Consider the following 19772-nt stretch of genomic DNA (forward strand, 5'->3'; position numbering starts at 1 on the left):
CATGTTTTAAACTGTATGTAAAATTCATTCTATGCATTGATAATTGCTATTTAAATGTATGATTGTTATGATACCAACTCAGTTGTAGATGTCATATGATTCATCTACTTTATGACTGTAGAAATTAAAAATTTAAAAACACATTAGTGTTCTTCTGGTCTGACATCTTTATATTTTCCTGAGATGGTGTTGAAGACCCCAAAGAATTATGGCTTATTAACTATATTTGTGGAGAAAACACTGGGATAGCACTCCTGAATGTTTGCCAAATTACCCTCTCTAACATCTGTGTTTAGAATGTGACCTCTCTTCCATTAAGACATAGTAATCCACAAGTCCCCCGTGATGATTAGCTAGAAATATCAGATACTGCATTACAGAGGAATCGTATATTTTGAAGCTTGTATACCAGAGAGGTATTACACTTTCAGTGCTACCCTTGAGATTTTAAACATTTTAAGCATTTACAGTTATTAACTAAATTTCTAAATTCTAATGGCTATAAGAAATATACCCTGTGTCTCTAAGCATTGTGAATTTTTGACAAGTTGTCAGGGGAAGCATACGTGCTATCTTACAGAATTCCAGAGCGATGAACAATATGACAATTTTTAGATGTTTTAAAACATTTTATGAAGGCAAGATACTTGAAAAACACACAGCCATACACGAAGAATTGACTGCAAATGAGATCTAACAGACACAAGACAGCTAATTCTCAAATTTTATATTTTTTTCTGCTACTTGGATACTGAATTTAATGTAAAATTAAAATGAAATAAGATACTCAATTCAATTTGCAGAGGTTACAGAGACCTTGAAGCCTTTTGAGTAACCAAATATGTAATACATTATCATGTGGTCAAATATACTTGGTAAAACAACATACATACTTCATGTTATGAATTTCTTGCAAAATAATAGGAAACAGGGGAGAGCAAATACATTCATTTAAGCTCATTGTTTGCATTTTATTTATTACAAATAGCCCTGCATTAAATCAATATTAATTAGCAATGTGGACCTGAGACAACTGTTTTTCATCAAAAATAAGAGGTATTTATTCTTATTAATGTCATTCTGTTACTAGTGATAGCTCTCTGCTCTGCTAGAGGAATTTTCTTTGCTTATACACCAAATGGTCTACTTCTAGACATTTCAAAGATCATATAAGGAGGTTGCACATATACCAGACAGGAAAAAAAATGAATCTGTCATAGAATTTTAGAGTAGGAATGAGACTATTTTTAAACTACACTGAACCTTAATTGTTTCAAAAAAAGACATTATTAGCATTAGTTTCTTATTTGAAAATATGTTCTACAATCAACAAGTTTCCATGAAGGTTTGTAGTAGTAGTAGTAAAGTTATTGTTGTTGTTGTAGTTGTTGTTGTATTAAGTGGCAGAGCCAGGATTTGAATTCAGGTTAGTCTGCATGCACATACCTCTTAGTCATTATGCTAAACTGAAAGACTCAAACCTACCCTTGATAATTTTAGTATTTTTTTAGGCTCTCATTCACTTATTCATTCATTTATTTCATTTATTCTCATGAATTCATTCATTTGTTCAACAAAGTGTTATTGAGTGATAACTATGTGCAGGTCACTGAATCTGATTCTCCATGACTCCAGAATGAGAATGACTGTTTGGTACAGTGATACCAGGATTACCCACCTGTTCCTGAGACATGGAAAATTTCCTCCCAATTTTGGCAATTGTAGCAGACTTGTAATTTTATATCAAAATCTGTTCTGTTCATTGGCATTTAGCTGGACTGCATTTGTCTGCCTTCTTTGAATTTGGATGTGGCTATGTAACTGAGCTTTCTCCAGTGGATGCATTTGTACCACAGCCAGGCATGGCCCATTAAATCCTTTTATGCCAGGTCTTCTTTGTTTTTCCACTTTCAGTTGACTGCAGTGGCTATTGTCCAGGCAAACTAGGAAGCTCTGTGTTGAATACAACAGAGTCTTCTTCACTTAAGTTCTTAAATTACCACTTGGAGAGAAGCTGCCTAGGACTGTTAAGTAAAAGAAAAATATTCTTGCTGAAACTTTGTGATAAGATATTTTTCTATAGGTTACCACATAATTAGCCTATACTAAATAATACAGACATTAAAAAGGCCTCGGGCTTCCCTGGTGGTGCAGTGGTTGAGAGTCCACCTGCCGATACAGGGGAAACAGGTTCATGCCCCAGTCCGGGAAGATCCCACATGCCGCGGAGCAGCTGGGCCCGTGAGCCATGGCCACTGGGCCTGCGTGTCCGGAGCCTGTACTCCGCAACAGGAGAGGCCACAGCAGTGAGAGGCCCGCATACCGCAAAAAAAAAAAAAAAAAAGGTCTCAAATCCTAGATTCATGGGTTATTTTTAGCTCAGCAGAGTGGCATTAGCCATGGTCAGTGTGCTTTGTTAAGTTTCTGGTGGCAATTTGGCCCTTTATCATTGCTGATGTGTCCTATGAGATAGGAAAAAAAACACCTCACCTCAAATTATGGAGAGGGCTATTAGTGTTGCCACCTACTGACCGACATATATCTGTAAAATAGATGAACTATATATGTGTCACATATTCCATCTAATTATATTTCCTCTTTCTAGTCTTCAAAGTTCTCCAAAAAGGCATGGAATTACAATAAAATTAATATTTATTGAACACAATATGTTCAGAGATTGTACTTTGCCCATTATGTATATTATTCCATTTAACCTTCAAACAAACACCCCTATGATATAGAAACTACTATTACAGGTGATTACATTGAAACTTAATCCATTAAATATCTTGTCCAAAGTCTCACACACACAGAAAGTGGTGTACCTTGTATAAAAACTCTGCTTTTGCTTAAGTTTACTTTAGAGACCCAATTTCACCCCCAGATTGAAAAAATGGGGGCCTTAATATAATTTTTAATTTATCCTTATATATGGTGGTAGAGATAATCTGGTGGTATCTTCCAAAAAGTTATTATTGAGATATAATTCATTTGCCATAAAATTCACCATTAAAAAGCATAAAATTCATTGTTTTTTAACGTATTCACAAGGTTATGAAAACATAACCACTGTTTAATTACAGAATATTTTCATAACCTCCAAAAGAAACCCCATACCTGTTAGCAGGTACTCCCAATTCCCTCATCTCCTTATGCTCTGGCAAACACTAATCTGTTTACCATCTAAATGGAATTCCCTGTTCTGGGAATTTAATATAGATGGACTCATACAGTACATGGCTTTTTGTGTATGGCTTTTTTTTACTTAGAATAATATTTTCAAGATTATTATAGCATGTACCTGTAATTAATTTCTTTTTCTAATTAATATAATTTATTTTTTGAATAGCTATAGGTTTATAGAAAAATTGAGTAGAAAGTACAGTGTTTCCATATAACCCCTAAACCAATTCTCCCTTATTTTCCTCTATCCTTAACATCTTGCACTAGTGTGGTACATTTGATGTGCCAATATTGATACATTATTATTAACTAAAGTGCATAGTTTGCATTATGGTCCACTCTTTGTGTTCTGCATTCTGTAGGTTTTGGCAAATGTATAATAATGTGAATCCACCATTACAGTATCATACAAAATAGTATCGCTGTATCAAAAGAACCCCTTGTGCGTCACCTATTCATCCCACACTACCTTCTGCTGAATCCCTGGAAACCACTGATATTCTTACTATCACACTAATTTTGCCTTTTCCAAAATGTATATAGTTAGAATCATACAATATGTAGCCTTTTTAGTTTAGAAATGTTTCACTTAACAATATGCATTTAATATTCTTCCATGTATTTTCATGGCTTTACGGCTCATTTGTTTTTATTGCAGGATAATACTCCATTCTATGGATGCACTAGAGTTTGTTTATACATTCACATGTTGAAGGACATCTTGGTTGCTTCCAAGTGTTGGCAATTATATATAAAATGGCCATGAACATTCCTGTGCAAATTTTTTGTAGACATAAGTTTTCAAATCATTTGGGTAAATATCAAGGAGCATGATCGCTGGATCATATGGTATGCATATGTTTAGTTTTGTAAGAAACTGCCAAACTGACTTCCAAAGCAGATGTACCATTTCACAATCCCACCAGCAAAGAATGAGCATTACTATAGCTCCATATCCTCACCAGCATTTGGTATTGTCAGTGCTTTGGATTTTAGCCATTATAATAGGTGTGTAGGGGTATCTCATTGTTTTAATGTGCAATCCTTTAATGACATATGGTGTTGAATAACTTTTCATTTACTTATTTGTCTTATTATTTATCTATATGCCTTCTTTTGTGAAGTGTCTGTTCTTATTTTTTTTCCATTTTTAATTGCACTGTTTGTTTTCATGTTGCATTTTAAGAATTCTTTGTATATTTTGGGTAACAGTTCTTTATCAAATGTATCTCTTCCAAATATTTTCTACCAGTTTGTGGCTTGTCTTATCACTTTCTTGACAGTATCTTTTGCAGAGCATGAGTTTTTAATTTTATGAAGATCTACTTATTAATGATTTATTTCACCAATTGTGCCTTTGGTGTTGTATCTAAGAAGGCATCACCATACCCAAGGTTATCTAGGTTTTCTCCTGTGCTGTCTTCTAGGAGGTTTGTAGTTTTTCATTTTATATTTAGGTCTATAATCTATTTTGAGTTGCTTTTTGTGAAAGGTGTAAAGTCTGTGTCTAGATTCATTTACTTGCATGGAAATGTGCAGTTGTTCTTGCACCATTTCTTGAAAAGACTATCCTTTCTCCATTGCATTGCCTTCACTCCTTTGGGAAAAATCAGTTGTGACTGTATTTATGTGGGTCTATTTCTGGTCTCTCTGTTCTGTTCCATTGATCTATTTGTTTATTCTTTTACCAACACCACATTGTGATGGCTTTATAGTAAGCCGAAGTTGGATAGGTTCAGTCCTCTAACTTTGTTCTTCTCCTTCAATATTGTGTTGCCTATTCTGTTCTTTTTGGCCTCTCCATAAAAACTTTAGAGTCAGTGTGATGATATCCACAAAATAACTTGCTGGGATTTTGATTTTCCTTGTACTCAATGTACCTGAGAAAGAAGGATATGCTGGGATTTGAGACAACATAAATGGACTTTGAAAACATTATGCTAAGGGAGATAAGTCAGACAGAGAAAAACAAATACTGTATGATGTCACTTATATGTGGAATCTAAAATGAGCCAAACTTATAAAAAACAGTAAAATTGTTGTTACCAGGGGATAGGGGGTGGGGGAATAGGACAGATGGTGTTTAAAGGGTACAAACCTGCAAAATCGTAAATAAGCCGTAGAGATCTAATGCACAGTATAGTAAATATAGACAACAATAGTGTATTTTTATGATCACACTTGCTAAAAGACTAGAAATTAATCATTCCAATCACTAAAAAGAAACAATGGTTTTGTAACATAATAGAGGTGCTAACAAGTTATCACTACAATGGCAATTATTACAATATATAATTGTATCACATTAACATGTTTACACCTTAAATTTATACAATCTTGTATGTCAAATATATCTCAATTTAAAAAAGAAAATTAATAAAGGACCAAATGGTTAGACACTAGAAAAAAAGTGAAATACAAAATAAAAATCCAGGGGACTCAGCTTAATTTCATCAAAACTCTCAGTGTTAACTGACAATCATAGAAAGACAGCCATGTCACTGTAACTTGTACTGTAAGCTTATTTATGTTAGCATTTGAAGCTAATGGTGCCACATATTTAAATTTTTGAAGTATGAGCTTAGGTACTTATCTGTTAAAAGACATTAATGAAAAAATGAATGAGTACATTCATGCACACAGATAGCATTTATAAAACATTTAAAAGTTGACAAATCTTTTCCATATTTATTTTGTCATTGAATATAGCAATTCTCTTAAGATAAGTAGTTTTTCCCCTATTTTACAGGTGAGTAAATTAAGCTCCAAACAAAAAATTACTTTTGCCCCAAGACACTGTACCCAAAACTGAGAACCAGGTTCCCTGATCCTAAACCTTCTTTTTCTTCTAGAGCACATATTGTCAATTTTCTAGAGATAGTAACACACATACTTCTTTGAGTTCAAATTGGAAAGCACTCACATCTAGGGAAGAAGGCACCCTCCCAGCCATCTTCTGGAAGAACTATAGTAATTCAGGTGTTCTGTTTTTGCTAGAGTGTCATGGGTGTTGGGAGACAGTTCTCCAAGGGCTTCTCATATATTTCTGCATGTCTTGTGAACAGAGGCACTGACAGCTTTTCAATGATATTTTTATAGCAAACAGCTTTGGAAGATAGATATAGTATGTTTCTCTGTAGCAGAAGGCAGATTTGTTTGCTGTCCAATATGGGAAAGATAACATCTCCCTTTAGGGCAAAGGATGGGCAAGTTTCCTATCAGTCCTTCTGTAACTTTTTGTGTTTCTTAAGCTCAGAGTTTCGCAGCTGTGGCACAAACTCACTGTGTGCTCTGCATCCACTTGGACCCAACACTGTTTTCCCCCCATGTGACTTGGGCAACAAGGGATATTTTTGTGAACGTGAAGTTCATGTTGCCTGTTATGCCATGAATAATAAAGTCCTTCTTCTCTGATGCAGGAGTCTTGGGTTTTTTGCCATTATCTATGAAATTGTTGCCAGCTAACTTGTTAACTTTTAAGTAGGGTGAAATCTCAGACCTTTCAGAGTTTCTGAGAGTGGACAAAGTGGCAAAATTGAGCATTTGTTGAACATCACACACAAAGAAAAAACTGAAGAAAGTCAAAGATATTCATCTGATCCCTGAAACATGCCAATTTAAGAAGCAAGTAATATTTGTAGATGGAGAGATCCCTCAAACCGAATATTTATGTCATGGTAGAAATGGAAGGGCATTTGAGGTCATTTGTAACTGAGGGATTCAGCTTGCAGCAGAGATAAACACCTATCACAAATGACAGGATGAAAGCCCTTAATCAAATACATATGCAAGAAAACGTTGAGTACTGATGCAGAGCAAATAATAGAACAGCTATATTTCAACTTGAACACAATACCTGGCAAGGGAAATGGTCAGCAACTTGAGAGTGAAAACTAACCTTGAGCCCATGTTTGGGGTTGACTGCCAATATGATAAAAATGATTGGTTCCTTAGTAAACAAAGTAAGTGCATTAAATTTGTTGAGCAGATTTGTCAGGAAACAGATTTAGGTATAATACGTGATACTGAACAAAAAGAGTGGATAGAATTAAAAAGGCAGATGTTAAAAGGCAGGGGAAAAAGGGTGGGCTGGCAGAATTATCTTCAGAGAAGATTACCAAGTTAGCACTGAATGTAATAATTTTTTAAAGTTTTGTAATATAATATGATAAGCAAAAAGTGTTATGTTGTTATTTCATATCAATTTTCTTTTTTTTCTTTTAAATTTTCATTGTTTTTTTATTTTATATATTTTTCTTACATATTGTTTTTTTGCTGTTTATATTTTTATTGCCATTGTGTGTTTTTTTGCATCTTTATTGGAGTATAATTGCTTTACAATGCTGTGTTAGTTTCTGCTTTTTAACAAAGTGAATCAGTTATACATATACATATGGTCCCATATCACTTCCCTCTTGTGACTCCCTCCCTCCCACCCTCCATATCCCACCCATCTAGGTGGTCACAAAGCACCAAACTCATCTCCCTATGCTATGCAGCTGCTTCCCACTAGCAATCTATTTCACGTTTGGTAGTGTATATATGTCCATGCCACTCTCTCGCTTTGTCACAGCTTACACTTCTCCCTCCCCATATCCTCAACTCCATTCTCTAGTAGGTATGTGTCTTTATTCCTGTCTGACCCGTAGCTTTTTCATGACATTTTTTTCTTAAATTCCATACATATGTGTTAGCATACGGTATTTGTCTTTCTCTTTCTGACTTACTTCACGCTGTATGACAGACTCTAGGTCCATCCACCTCGTTACAAATAGCTCAATTTTGTTTCTTTTTATGGCTGAGTAATATTCCATTGTATATATGTGCCACATATTCTTCATCCATTCATCCAAAGATGGACACTTAGGTTGTTTCCATCTCTGGGCTATTGTAAGTAGAGCTGCAATGAACATTTTGGTACATGACTCATTTTGAATTATGGTTTTCTCAGGGTATATGCCCAGTAGTGGGATTGCTGGGTCATATGGTAGTTCTATTGTAGTTTTCTAAGGAACCTCCATACTGTTCTCCATAGTGGCTGTACCAATTCACATTCCCACCAGCAGTGCAAGAGTGTTCCCTTTTCTCCACACCCTCTCCAGCATTTATTGTTTCTAGATTTATTGATGATGGCCACTCTGACTGGTGTGAGATGATATCTCATTGTAGTTTTAATTTGCATTTCTCTAATGATTAATGATGTTGAGAATTCTTTCATGTGTTTCTTGGCAGTCTGTATATCTTCTTTGGAGAAATGTCTATTTAGGTCTTCTGCCCATTTTTGGATTGGGTTGTTTGTTTTTTTGTTATTGAGCTGCATGAGCTGCTTGTATATTTTGGAGATTAATCCTTTGTCAGTTGCTTCATTTGCAAATATTTTCTCCCATTCTGAGGGTTGTCTTTTGGTCTTGTTTATGGTTTCCTTTGCTGTGCAAAAGCTTTGAAGTTTCATTAGGTCACATTTGTTTACTTTTGTTTTTATTTCCATTTCTCTAAGAGGTGGGTCCTAAGGATCTTGCTGTGATTTATGTCATAGAGTGTTCTGCCTAGGTTTTCCTCTAAGAGTTTGATAGTTTCTGGTCTTACATTTAAGTCTTTAATCCGTTTTGAGATTATTTTTGTGTATGGTGTTAGGGAGTGATCTAATCTCATACTTTTACATGTATCGGTCCAGTTTTCCCAGCACCACTTATTGAAGAGGCTGTCCTTTCTCCACTGTACATTCCTTCCTCCTTTATCAAAGATAAGGTGACAATATGTGCATGGGTTTATCTCTGGGTTTTCTATCCTGGTCCATTGATCTATCTTTCTGTTTTTGTGTCAGTACCATACTGCCTTGATTACTGTAGCTTTGTAGTGTAGTCTGAATTCAGGGAGCCTGATTCCTCCAGCTCTGTTTTTCGTTCTCAAGATTGCTTTGGCTATTCGGGGTCTTTTGTGTTTCCATACAAATTGTGAACTTTTTTTTGTTCTAGCTCTGTGAAAAATGCCAGTGGTAGTGTGATAGGGATTGCATTGAATCTGTAGATTGCTTTGCATAGTAGAGTCATTTTCACAATGTTGATTCTTCCAATCCAAGAACATGGTATATCTCTCCATCTATTTGTATCATCTTTAATTTCTTTCATCAGTGTCTTATAATTTTCTGCATACAGGTCTTTTGTCTCCTTGGGCAGGATTATTCCTAGATATTTTATTCTTTTTATTGCAATGGTAAATAGGAGTGTTTCTTTAATTTCTCTTTCAGATTTCTTGTCGTTAGTGTATAGGAATGCCGGAGATTTCTGTGCATTCATTTTGTATCCTGCTACTTTACCAAATTCACTGATTAGCTCTAGTAGTTTTCTGGTAGCATCTTTAGGAAACTCTGTGTACAGTATCATGTCATCTGCAAACAGTGACAGCTCTACATCTCCTTTTCCAATTTGGATTCCTTTTATTTCCTTTTCTTCTCTGATTGCTGTGGCTAAAACTTCCCAAACTATGTTGAATAAGAGTGATTAGAGTGGACAAACTTGTCTTGTTCCTGATATTACTGGAAATGCTCTCAGTTTTTCACCATTGAGGATGATGTTCGCTGTGAATTTGTCATATACAGCCTTTAATATGTTGAGGAAAGCTCCGTCTATGCCTACTTTCTGCAGGGTATTTTTCATAAATGGGTGTTGAATTTGGTCGGAAGCTTTCTCTGCATCTCTTGTGATGACCATATGATTTTTCTCGTTCAGTTTGTTAATATGGTATATCACGTTGATTGATTTGCATATATTGAAGAATCCTTGCATTCCTGGAATAAACCCCAGTTGAACATGGTGTATTATCTTTTTTATGTGCTGTTGGATTCTCTTTGCTAGTATTTTGTTGAGGAATTTTGCATCTATGTTCATCAGTGATATTGGCCTGTAGTTTTCTTTCTTTGTGACATTCTTGTCTGGTTTTGGTATCAGGGTGATGGTGGCTTCGTAGAATGTGTTTGGGAGTGTTCCACCCTCTGCTATATTTTGGAAGAGTTTAAGAAGGATAGGTGTTAGCTCTTCTCTAAATGTTCGATAGAATTTGCCTGTGAAACTGCCTGGTCCTGGGCTTTTGTTTGTTGGAAGATTTTTAATCATAGTTTCAATTTCAGTGCCTGTGATTTGTCTGTTCATATTTTCTATTTCTTCCTGATTCAGTCTTGGAAGGTTGTGCATTTCTAAGAATTTGTCCACTTCTTCCAGGTTGTCAATTTTATTGGCATAGAGTTGTTTGTAGTATTCTCTCATGATCGTTGTTATTTCTGCCATGTCAGTTTTTACTTCTCCTTTTTCGTTTCTAATTCTATTGATTTGAGTCTTCTCCCTTTTTTTCTTGATGAGTCTGGCTAATGGTTTATCAATTTTGTTTATCTTCTCAAAGAACCAGCTCTTAGTTTTATTGATCTTTGCTATCATTTCCTTCATTTCTTTTTCATTTATTTCTGATCTGATTTTTATGATTTCTTTCCCTCTGCTAACATGTTTTTCTTTTTTCTTCTTCTTTCTCTAATTGCTTTAGGTGCAAGGTTAGGTTGTTTATTTGAGATGTTTCCTGTTTCTTAAGGTAGGATTGTATTGTTATAAACTTCCGTCTTAGAACTGCTTTTGCTGCATCCCATAGGTTTGGGTCATTGTTTCTCCATTGTCATTTGTGTCTAGGTATTTTTTTTATTTCCTTTTTGATTTCTTCAGTGATCACTTCGTTATTAAGCAGTGTATTGTTTAACATCCATGTGTTTGTATTTTTTACAGATCTTTTCCTGTATTTGATATCTAGTCTCACAGCGTTGTTGTCGGAAAGGATACATGATACAATTTCAACTTTTGTAAATTTACCAAGGCTTGATTTGTGACCCAAGATATGATCTATCCTGGAGAATGTGCCATGTGCACTTGAGATGAAAGTGTATTCTATTGTTTTCGGATGGAATGTCCTATAAATATCAATTAAGTCCATCTTGTTTAATGTATCATTTAAAGCTTGTGTTTCCTTATTTGTTTTCATTTTGGATGATCTGTCCATTGTTGAAAGTGGGGTGTTAATGTCCCCTACTATGAATGTGTTACTGTCGATTTCCCCTTTTATGGCTGTTAGTATTTGCCTTATGTATTGAGGTGCTCCTATGTTTGGTGCATATATATTTACAATTGTTATATCTTCTTCTTGGATCATCCCTTGATCATTATGTAGTGTCCTTCTTTGTCTCTTCTAATAGTCTTTATTTTAAAGTCTATTTTGTCTGATATGAGAATTGCTACTCCAGCTTTCTTTTGGTTTCCATTTGCATGGAATATCTTTTCCCATCCCCTTAATTTCAGTCTGTATGTGTTTCTAGGTCTGAAGTGGGTCTCTTGTAGACAGCATATATATGGGTGTTGTTTTTGTATCTATTCAGCCAATCTGTGTCTTTTGGTGGGAGCATTTACCTTTAAGGTAATTATCAATTTGTACGTTCCTATTCCCGTTTTTTAAATTGTTTTGGGTTCATTATTGTAGGTCTTTTCCTTCTCTTGTATTTCTTGCCTAGAGAAGTTCCTTTAGCATTTGTTGTAAAGCTGGTTTGGTGGTGCTGAACTCTCTCAGCTTTTGCTTGTTTGTAAAGGTTTTAGTTTCTCAATCAAATCTGAATGAGATCCTTGCTGGGTAGAGTAATTTGGTTACATGTTTTTCTCCTTCATCACTTTAAATATGTCCTGCGAGTCCCTTCTGGCTTGCAGAGTTTCTGCTGAAAGATCAGCTGTTAACCTTATGGGGATTCCCTTGTGTGTTATGTTGTTGCTTTTCCCTTGCTGCTTTTAATATGTTTTCTTTGTATTTAATTTTTGACAGTTTGATTAATATGTGTCTTGGTGTATTTCTCCTTGGATTTATCCTGTATGGGACTCTCTGTGCTTTCTGGACTTGATTAACATTTCCTTTCCCATACTAGGGAAGTTTTCCACTCTAATCTCTTCAAATATTTTCTCAGTCCCTTTCTTTGTCTCTTCTTCTTCTGGAACCCCTATAATTCAAATGTTGTTGTGTTTAATGTTGTCCCAGATGTCTCCGAGACTGTCCTCAGTTCTTTTCATTCTGTTTTTCTTTATTCTGCTCTGCAGTAGTTATTTCCACTATTTCATCTTCCAGATCACTTATCCGTTCTTCTGCCTCAGTTATTCTGCTATTGATCCCATCTAGAGTATTTTTCATTTCATTTATTGTGTTGTTCATTGTTGCTTGTTTCATCTTATTTCTTCTAGGTCTTTGTTAAATATTTCTTGTATTTTTTCTATTCTATTTCCAAGATTTTGGATCATCTTTACTATCATTATTCTGAATTCTTTTTCAGGTAGACTGCCTATTTCCTCTCCATTTGCTAGGTCTGGTGGGTTTTTATTTTGCACCTTCATCTGCTGTGTGTATTTATGTCTTCTCATTTTGCTTATCTTACTGTGTTTGTGGTCTCCTTTTTGCAGGCTGCAGGTTTGTAGTTCCCCTTGCTTTTGGTGTCTGTCCCTAGTGGCTAAAGTTGTTTCAGTGGGGTGTGTAGGCTTCCTGGTAGAGGGGACTAGTGCCTGTGTTCTGGTGGATGAGGCTGGATGTTTTCTTTTTGGTGGGCAGGTCCACATCTGGTGGTGTGTTTTGGGGTGTCTGTGGACTTATTATGATTTTAGGCAGCCTCTCTGCTAATGGGTGGGGTTGTGTTCCTGTCTTGCTAGTTGTTTTGCATAGGGAGTCCAGCACTGTAGCTTGCTGGTCGTTGAGTGAAGCTGGGTGCTGGTGTTGAGATCGAGATCTCTGGGAAATTTTCACCATTTGATAGTATGTTTAGCTGGGAGGTCTCTTCTGGACCAGTGTCCTGAAGTTGGCTCTCCCACCTCAGTGGCACAGCACTGACTCCTGGCTGCAGCACCAAGAGCCTTTCCTCCACATGGCTCAGAATAAAAGGGAGAAAAATTAGAAAGAAAGATAGAAAGAAAGAAAGAAGGAAAGAAAGAAAGGAGGGAGGGAGGGTGGGAGGGAGGCAGGGAGTGAGGAAGGAAGGAAGGAAAGAAAGAAAGAAAGAAGATAAAATAAAATAAAGTAAGATAAAAAATAATACAATTATTAAAATAAAAAAAATAATTATTAAGAAGGAGAAAAACACGGACAGATAGAACCCTAGGACAAATGTTGGAAGCAAAGCTTTACAGACAAAATCTCATGCAGAAGCATGCATATACACACTCACAAAAAGAGGAAAAGGGGAAAAAATAATAAATCTTGCTCTTGAAGTCCACCTCCTCGATTTGGGATGATTCATTGTCTATTCATGTATTCCACAGTTGCAGGGTACATCAAAGTGATTGTGGAGCTTTAATCCACTGCTTCTGAGGCTGCTGGGAATGATTTCCCTTCCTCTTTCTTCTCACAACTCCCGGGGCTCAGTTTTGGATTTGGCCTAGCCTCTGCATGTAGGTCGCCAGAGGGTGTCTGTTCTTCGCTCAGACAGGACGGGTTTAAAGGAGCAGCTGCTTCGGGGACTCTGGCTCACTCAGGCTTGGGGGAGGGAGGGGTACAGAGTGCAGGGCGCGTCTGCTATGGCAGAGGCCGGCGTGGCATTGCACCAGCCTGAGGCGCACCGTGCGTTCTCCCGGGGAAGTTGTCCCTGGATCCCGGGACCCTGACAGTGGCGAGCTGCACAGGCTCCCTGAAACGGGGGTGTGGATAGTGACCTGTGCTCGCACACAGGCTTTTTGGTGGTGGTAGCAGCAGCCTTAGCGTCTCATGCCTGTCTCTGGGGTCCGTGCTTTTATCCGTGGCTCATGCCCGTCTCTGGAGCTCCTTTAAGCAGTGCTCTTAATCCCCTCTCCTCACGCACCAGGAAACAAAGAGGGAAGAAAACGTCTCTTGCCTCTTCGGTGGGTCCAGACTTTCCCCAGGACTCTCTCCCGGCTAGCCGTGGTGCACTAACCCCCTGCAGGCTGTGTTCACGCTGCCAACTCCAGTCCTCTCTCTTAGCTCTGACCGAAGCCCGAGCCTCAGCTCCCAACCCCGCCTGCCCCGGCGGGTGTGCAGACAAGCCTTTCGCGAACCGGTCCTCTGTGCGGGAATCTCTCTCTGCTTTGTTCTCCACACCCCTGTTGCTGTGCTCTCCTCCGCGGCTCCAAAGCTTCCCCCCTCCGCGACCCACAATCTCCGCTCATGAAGGGGCTTCCTAGTGCATGGAAACCTTTCCCCCTCCATGGCTCCCTCCCACTGATGCAGGTCCCGTCCCTATCCTATTGTTTTTGTTTATTCTTTTTTATTTTGCCCTACCCAGGTACGTGGGGAGTTTCTTGCCTTTTGGGAGGTCTGGGGTCTGCTGCCAGAGTTCAGTAGGTGTTCTGTATGAGTTGTTCCACGTGTAGATGTATTTCTGGTGTATCTGTTGGGAGGAAGGTGATCTCCACGTCTTACTCTTCCGCCATCTTCCCCTCATACTCCCGATTTTTTTTTATTATTATTCCTTTTGAATTTTAAAATATATTTGGCCTTATTTTACATAACTTGCCTGTACAGTTTGCCTCTTTAGATATTAGTAAATTTGATTATTATATTTGTATGTGTGTATATATATTTTATATCTGTATAATTTGCTTTTTAATTACATTTGTGTTTTTTAATATGAAGACTTTTCTATTTTAATGTAATATAACCAGCTGCTCTTCTTTATGATTCTTGCCTTCTCACATATACACCTAAAATGCCTTCCTTACTTTTAGATCAGATAAATGTTCACCTCTTAGTTATTTTACAGTTCACTTTTCTACATTTATCTCTTAAATTCTTCTGTTAATGATCTTGGCATTGTTATGAATTATCTAACTTTTTATTTCCAAGTAGTATAAAATATGTGTACACAAAAAATATCCAGAATAAATAAGGGCTACCTACAAATTTTTAAAAAGCAACAAAATAGAAATATGTGCTAAATTTATGGATATTCAATTCACAGAAAAAAAATATAATAGCCAAAAATATGTGAAAATATGCTCAACCTTACCAGTGTTAGGAAACTAAAATCATGAGATATAAACTTTTATTTCAGAATGGAAAAATTAAGTGTAATTCTATTAATTTCTGGTGAAACTTTGAGAAAGTTGATTCTTTTTCTTTCTTTTTTTTGGAAACTGAGGTATAATTGACATATAACATTTAGTTTCACATGTACAACTAAATGATTTGATATTTGTATATATTGTGAAATGATCACCACAATGTCTAGTTAACATCTGTCACCATAGTCACCAAAAAATTATTTTTCTTTGTGATGATAACTTGTAAGATCTACTCTTTTAGCACCTTTTAAATATGCAATACTTTTTTATTAGCTACAATCAGCATGCTGTATATTACATCTCTGTGACTTATTTTATAACTGTAAGTTTGTACCTTTTCACTCCCTTCACTCATTTTAGTCACCTACTGCCTCTGGCGACCACCAATCTTTTCTCTTTATCTTTGAGCTAGGTTTTGTTTGTTTGTTTGTTTTAAATTCTGTATATAAGTGAGATCACATGGTATTTGTCTTTCTCTGTCTTATTTCAAAATAAATACTTTTAGAGTTGCCAGATGTAGTATATAAAAATACAGGATACCCAGGTTAATTTTAATGATTTACATTTCCCTATGCATATGAACATTGAGATAAAATAAAAATATTGCATGAGACATTTTTTTACTATATATTATTTGATAGTTACCTGAAGTAAACTATAGGTATCTAAATTTAATACTTATTTTTAAAATTATATGTCCCTCATAATTTGGCTCTCCTTAAGAGTTCTGTAGTTTTCAGAATTTGGCTATAAAATTTCTCAAAATTATAGTATTTTTTATATTTACATTTTAATATAGCTTTAACAATGGTCACATCCAACTTTCTACTTTGGTCTATTGAATATTCATTAGTGAGTAAATACAGTCAACACTACTATTATGAACCAGTATACTGATGTTCTGGCATAAAGTTAATAATGCTGAGAATTGTTCTTCACATTTTATTTTGAATATATTAAGATGTGCATAATACCATCTTCTGTAGTAAAACTTTCTTTTCCATTCTTCAGGATTACTTTGCATCTTTTGATCAGCTTTTGAAAATGTTGTCCACTGACAAAAACAGCATTGCTATCAATTTCTTCCCACTCTTCTTCAACACTATACATTATGATTCTGCTTGTTCCCATTTGGGAATAGTATTAAACAACATCCACATAAAGAATCAAATTATTTAAAGGATATCTATTTCAAAAGATTGGCATAATAAGTTCCATAATACTATTTAGTTCAAGTTGAAATTTCTTTTTCTGTAAGTAAGTAATGTTCCTTTTAAGAATAGCCTTGATACCTAAAATGACACATTTTTTGTCAATTCATCCTTTAAGAAATTCAATAATTTCCTGAAACATCAATAGCACTGTTTAACCTTCCTTCAGTCTGCATAATTCTGTTTCTAAAAAATACTAAAAACTATGAACGATGACTAAGTAGGCTTCACTCAGTGGATTACTTAAAAAGTCAACAAGAATTTTTGATACCTTTCTTAAGAATTAAAGTATGATTTCAGTACTTCACAAAAACAGGATTCTCTCAACTGCATTTGCTAAATAAAGCCAATGGATTTGCTGGGTCTTAGTTGCGGCACACTAGGGCCCCCTGCATTCAGAACGTGGAGTCTTAGTCACTGGGCCACCATGGATTTTTAAATGTGAGAGAATTGAAGAATACTGAATGCCAATGCCAAAAGTGAAAAAAGAAAATCTTTTAGTCACTCAGTTTGAAGACTATAAGTGCTGAAGTAAGAGAACAATTTTATAATGATTGCTTCAAAGTCAGTAGAAAGAACATCAGATACTATTTGAGAAGCATTATGCAGGATATGGGTAGGTTAGCCAACACCTTCCATAGAAACATTCATACATTTTTTTCAACTTTGAATATGCATTGTATTTTTACACAGACATCCACTAAAATCTGTATTTGTATTATCTCCACCAAAAGCAAAAATTTGCAGTTTCTGATGTTCTACTTTCCAATAGACTTTCAAGTAACCCTTTTTTTTTTTGTGAGAAAGTATGGCACAAGCAAAAGGAAATTCCTTTTTGCACTGTAATTACTTGCATCTGTAGCTATTTTGTTTTTTTTTAAAAGTGAGTTATTTAGAGCTTTAGTAATCTCTTTAATTTACTTTTTTTGTTGTTATTCCAGTACATTTTGTCCTGGAAGTTGAAAATTTGCTTGTAATTTTGAAATCAGAAAATACTTCTGGCAGTAGCATGTTCAATTATTTTTGTTGATAGATTGATGATGTATGGTGCAGAAAGCCATTACAACTTCTGCTGTGATTATTTTATCTTCATCACCTGAATTTCACTTTAATCAAAAAAAATGTTATTTTGTCACTTTCTTTGACACTAGTTGAAGAAACCATATATATCTTATACTTAGCAATTAGTATATGCTGGTTTATATCTGACTTTCCACCATTTTTATATTGAATGAACAATTGCATACTACACAAAGAGCTTCAAAAGGACTTTTTTATTGTTTAATAAATCTTTACTGTTCAGAAAACTCATCACAAAATTTATATTTGTGTTTTCACATTTGGGGATTAAATATACACAAATAAAAAGTGGATGATAGCAACCATTGCAAGAGTTGAAAGACTGAACTTCATAATCTCATCTCATGTCCACATCAGTGTATCTGTCACTTACATACCCAAACCCATAATTAATCATAAGATAAGTTTGAACACTGACAGTGTCATGAACTAATGAAAAAATAAACTAGATATCTGATGTAAAAATGGTGAACTTTCTGTTGGCCTGAGGGAGAGCTGTGCTTGTATAGTCTAGGTTTCTCGAACAAAGCCAAAGTTTATTTTATATAGCCATACCTCTGAGATATTGCAGATTTGGTTCCAGAACACTGCAATAAAGCATACATTGCAATATGGCAACTCACAAGAATATTTTGGTTTCCCCGTGTATATGAAAGTTATGTTTACACCATACTGTAGTCTATTAAGTGTGCAATAGCAATGTTTAAAAAATGTATATACCTTGATTAAACAATACTTTATTGTCAAAAAATGCTAACCATCATCTGATCTTTCAGTGATTCATAGTAGTAACATCAAAGTCACTGATTACAGATCACCATAACAAATATAATAATAATGACAAAGTTTGAAATACTGTGAGAATTACCAAAATGTAACACAGAGGCATGAAGTAAGTAAATGCTGTTGGAAAAATGGCACTTACAGCCTTGCTCATTACTGGGTTGGCACAAACCTGCAATTTGTAAAAACTGCATTACCTGTGAAGTGTGATAAAGCACAGCACAATAAAATGAGGTATGTCTGTATAACGTTTTATTTAGCCTGGGGGTTCAGGGCTTGGTAGACTTCCAGAAGTAGAAGTGTTTAGGGATTGTAGAACTTTCAGCACTGTTTCTATGGTCACTGGAATAAGGTTGTTGTGGACCAGTTAACTTTCAGAAGCATGGTCACTGGAGTGAGGCATTTGTTAATTGGCTATTGTATAAAAGAGCCAGACTGTCATTGATTAGGTGACTTTAGGGATTATCATTGTTTGCTAACCTTCAGGGGTACAATTATTGTGGTAAGGCTGTTGTTGACTGTCTCCTTTTTAGAAACATGGCTGCTGGAGAGACACTGTCACTGATTGGCTGATCTTCTGAGCATGTTTCCTGATTCCAAGTTACCTTTAATTAGTGGTGGTTACTTATTCATCCCTTGGGACTGTGGCCAAAAATAGTCTTTTCTTGAATAAGAAAAATAAGTGCTTTTAATTTTCAATCCTCCTTTTAGGTTTTCCTTCAGCTAAACCCATAGGAGATCCATTAAAGATCAGATTTTTTTTTTTTACTATGTAAGCTTAAGGTGGACAATGTGATGATTTAATACACGTATATATTACAGAATACTTACCACAGGAGGGTTAGTTAACACATCCTCTAACTCACATGATTACCTTGCTGTCGTTGTTGTTATGGTGAGAACATTAAAGCTCTACTCTCATGACAACTTTTAATTATACAGTACAATATTGTTGACTATAGTCACCATGCCATACATTAGATTCCCAGAACTTATTCAGCTTATAACTGAAAGTTTGGACCCTTCTGATGATGAGAATTAGACATTCTGACTGCAGATCATGTGTTAATTACTAATCTATACTGAATGATGATGATGATGATGATGATGATGGTGGTGATGTTATTAAGTAAGCTAGAGCTAACCTACCAAAAAATAGGCTTTGTCTGTCATGATAGCAGCAATTAGGGCAAGTATTTGCACCTGGACTGAATATCTAAAATGTCATAGCATCCCTATTCATAAACATTTTAATGAATTATAGAGCTCCAAGCAAGTCTTCACATGAAGGCCTCCTTTCGGGTTCCTCATATGAGTCTCCAGGCTTAGGGATAGGGAACTTTTAAAATTTATATAACTTGGGCTTCCCTGGTGGCACAGTGGTTAAGAATCCTTCTACCAATGCAAGAGACACGGGTTCAAGCCTTGGTCCGGGAAGATC

Source organism: Delphinapterus leucas, chromosome X, assembly GCF_059928025.1.
Source record: "Delphinapterus leucas isolate spDelLeu-1000000601 "Yukka" chromosome X, BTC_Dleu_Yukka2, whole genome shotgun sequence".
NCBI lineage: Eukaryota > Metazoa > Chordata > Mammalia > Artiodactyla > Monodontidae > Delphinapterus > Delphinapterus leucas.